Source organism: Oryx dammah, unplaced genomic scaffold (genome assembly GCF_014754425.2).
Source record: "Oryx dammah isolate SB20612 unplaced genomic scaffold, SCBI_Odam_1.1 HiC_scaffold_29, whole genome shotgun sequence".
In the NCBI taxonomy this organism is placed as follows: domain Eukaryota; kingdom Metazoa; phylum Chordata; class Mammalia; order Artiodactyla; family Bovidae; genus Oryx; species Oryx dammah.
In genome coordinates this window covers 19,917,864-19,922,023 of record NW_024070213.1, presented here as the reverse complement: position 1 = coordinate 19,922,023, position 4,160 = coordinate 19,917,864, and positions in this window count along the sequence as shown.

Sequence of the window (4,160 nt, the reverse complement as noted above, 5' to 3'; positions counted from 1 at the left end):
TAACTGGAGAATGTTTTTCTATCTAGGCACATGTTTTTGTCTTTTTTCCTTACTTCATTCACTGAATTGTAAGCTCAAAGCCAAGTGTACAGGTGGATTTGTGCTATTTAATAAATGTAGGGGCCTGAGCTGAGAGCAGAGGAAATGGGATTCTTTGGGGAATGAACAGGTTCACATGTGAGCTCAGCTCTAGGCATGCTTGGTGCTCTCAGCTCCTGAGTCATCCTTGTTGAGGTGGTTGATGACATTTCAGTTAACAACTTCCTTTAAATTATTGAAGGGGTTAGTAGTCCTAACATCTTTGAACTTCTAACTGTAACGGCTTGGCTTTCCACACCAACTGCTGTGTCCTAATTGTCTACCTGTGTCTTTCGGAAAAGAGGAAGGGCTCCTCTTTGCAGCCGAACTACAGATTTCTTCCCCCAGGGAGTAGATGGCGCCCCCAAGTGGACAAACACTACAGCGCTGCTGCTGCTGCTGCTGCTAAGTCGCTTCAGTCGTGTCTGACTCTGTGCGACCCCATAGACGGCAGCCCACCAGGCTCCCCCGTCCCTGGGATTCTCCAGGCAAGAACACTGGAGTGAGCTGCCATTTCCTTCTCCAATGCATGAAAGTGAAAAGTGAAAGTGAAGTCGCTCAGTCGTGTCCGACTCTTCGTGACCCCATGGACTGTAGCCTACCAGGCTCCCTGTCCATGGGATTTTCCAGGCAAGAGTACAGCCCTGCAGTACACGTCAACTCTTATGTAGTCAACTCTATGTAGTCACTTCTCAGATCCGCTGTGCCTATCAAATGATTTATTCCTTAAATCAGGTGCCTCCTGAGTCTGGGTTTGAGTCATCCACTGTTCTAGAGGCACAAACCCACAAAAGACCCACTGAGTTTGTGTGTTAGTGAAGTCTTCTGTTATCGGGTACTGAAGGTTCCTAAAAACTGCAGTTATAAACACTTTATCATTCTAACACCCTTAGCTCTAAACACCGTCCATCAGAGTTATAGCTATTCTAGAGAAAAAAAGTAACAAATGCAAAGAATTGGAGGAAAACGTCTAAACTTCAATAGTGTGTTTAACTACAGCCCTAAAACACACTGGTTGGTGGTACAGAAGACAAGAAAAACTGAATGTGATATAAGGATGGGCCTACATCCTTTTACAGCACAAAATCAGGGAGTTGAATTTCTTTGCCAAGAGATACGTGGTGCCTGGGTGGAAGCACAGCTAGAGATTAAATCAGAGGCTGTCATACTGCAATTAACAAATTAGCTATGATTGGTATTAACTTGAAGCTCCAGAGTTTTCCCTGTTTGAAACAGCACCTACTGGGAAAGTAGCTTACCCCTCAAAATATTTAAATGCCCACTCTGTGCCGAGTGATGCCAGGTTTCTTCACGAATGAATTGCATCCACATCATTGAGGTTCCCAGGCTTATTGCACAGATGCAGTTTTCAAAAGTACTTTTGCCCTTGGGGGAGTAAAGAGATGTATGTGTAACGACTAATACTTAGAGATTTTGAAGTAATAACGTTCTCTGAATCTTAGAATTTCACACATTGAATCCCAGAGTAGGACTTGGTTGTGGTTGAAAAGAGGAAAACATCTCTTAACTTTGTGTGTTAGTTGCTCAGTCTTGTCCGACTCACCCCATGGACTATAGCCCACCAGGCTCTTCTGTGTACGGAATTCTCCAGTCAAGAATACTGGAGTGGGCTGCCATTTCCTTCTCCAGGGGATCTTCCTGACCCAAGGATTGAACCCAGGTCTCCTGTACTTCAGGCAGGTTCTTTGCTATTTGAGCCGCCAGGGAAGTCTCTGAATCTTAGAAGTGAAATGAAGTTGCTCAGTCATGTCCAACTCTTTGCGACCCCATGGACTGTAGCCTACCAGGCTCCTCGGTCCATGGAATTCTCCAGGCAAGAATACTAGAGTGGGTTGCCATTTCCTTCTCCAGGGGATCTTCCTGACCCAGATATTGAACCTGGGTCTCCTGCATTGTAGGCAGACGCTTTACCATCTGAGCTACCAATCTTAGAACTGACACACTAAATCCCAGAGTAGTACTTGGCTGTGGTTTAAAAGAGGAAAACATCTCTTAACTTTACAGGAATGACTTTATATATATATATAATCATTTTATATAGGTATCATATATATATATATATGTAATAGGTAATATATATATATGTAATAGGTAATATATATGTATATATAGGCATCAATGTCTTAATAGGAAAAGTCTAGAAAGGAAGCAGGTGCTGACAGAAGTCTCTGAAAACCAGGTGATCTTGCCAGAGGAAGTGGTAAAGACTTTATCACCTTTGTGATTTCCTCAGGTTGAAAGCATTTCATTTTAGCTGATACGCTAGATCCAGAATCATCCTGATTTTCAGGATGGGAGATGGGAACTTCTAAGGGAACTGAAACCCACGTGGGTAACATGAGCTCTCCCCCTGTTCCTATAGTGTGGAAAGTATTCCTTTAAGAAGGGTATGATGTGGAAACATGTAATGATGTGGAAGCCTGAAATGAAAAATGGCATTAACATGTCTGCGTTCCTCAGGGTAGTTAGTTCTAGCTGCTGTAACACACCATCTTACATTTCAGTGGCTTACTATTACACATTTTCTTCTTAAGGACGAGTTTGGGTGGGTGGCTCCCCTGGACAGTTTTCCTCCCAGTGGCTTTTTTTTTTTTTTTTTACCGGCTGAGCCACAAGGGAAGCCCTTCCCAGTGGCTTCTTAAAGGAATAACATCTCTCTCTTCCTGTGCTATGGGTCTGCTGTCCTAATACCTAGTTTCAGCTCGTCCTGCTATCAGCCAGCCAGTAGATGGAGCTGTCTCCTGGGCTACAGTCTTCATTGTTCTGAAGAATTAGAAAGGAAGGTCAGTACAAATAAGATACTAGTGAAGGGGCAGGGGTTCCACGCAATCAAGCACACATTTTGGCAGAGGGTTGCTGCTAATCACGAGCAGCAAGTGTCTCAATGATTTTAGCGCTTTTCTAGATAACAGAAGATGCAAGAAACTGGGCTCATAAAATCATCTGAAAATATCTAACTATGTGAGTCCTGTTTGTTAGTTTTTTCCAGAGCATGGAGAGCCTCATTCCTGGTCTCCCCTGGACTCCTTTCAGGTGTGTGGAAGGTCAGGGGACTGCTGTGGTCAGGGGCTTCATCCTTGTAGAGCCAGATGGTGAGTGACAGATTTTGGCTGGCAACATCTTCTGTTCCCAGGTGGCTCAGTGGTAAAGAATCTGTCTGCCAGGATAGGGGATGCAGATTTGATCCCCGGGTCAGGAAGATCCCCTGGAGGATTAAACGGCAGCCCACTTGAGTGTTTTTGCCTGGAAAGTCCCATGGATAGAGAAGCCTGGTGGGCTACAGTCCATGGGGTCACAAGGAGTTGGACATGACTGAGCAACTGAGCATGCACCTGCCATTCTTTCAATGCCTGTGTGTGTTAGTTGCATCCGACTCTTTGTGACCCCATGGACTATATAGCCTGCCAGGCTCCTCTGTCCATGGAATTTTCCAGGCAAGGATACAGGAGTGGGTTGCCATTTCCCCCTCCAGGGGATCTTCTTGATCCAGGGATTGAACCCAGGTATTCTGCATTGCAGGTGGATGCTTTACTGACTGAACTACTAGGGAAGCCCTTCTTCCAATGCCCAAGACACTTCACTTAGGTGTGAGGCATCGCCACAGCGAGTCTCTTGCCAATTCTGTTTATAGCTTCCATCAGCATTGCTCTGCTTGCACGTGCCATGCAAATCTTCTCCATAAGCCTCAGGGCCTGTGAGGCTGTGTGCTGCCCTCTGCTGCCCTCCTGTGGTGAAGATGGATTGTTTTCAGATAAAGTAGGAAGAATCCATTTGCCTCACTTTTCTGTTAACTTTCCCTGAAACAGCTCCAAAGCAATGTTTGGAGCTATGTCTAGCAATGTCTATAGATAGACCCAAGGTCTATGAGAGCATTTTTACCTTTTTTTTTTTCCTGTTTTGTAAAATGACTCTTTACAGTTGTATTCACAGTTGCCTTTCCTTTGGCTAAGTTATGAGGTCTTGGCCAAAGGACACAGACACAGGACTGAACATTGATCTATTTTCATTGGATAAAGCCTTCTTGCTCTCTTTCCTTATAATTTTCTAGGGCTTTCTCCCTG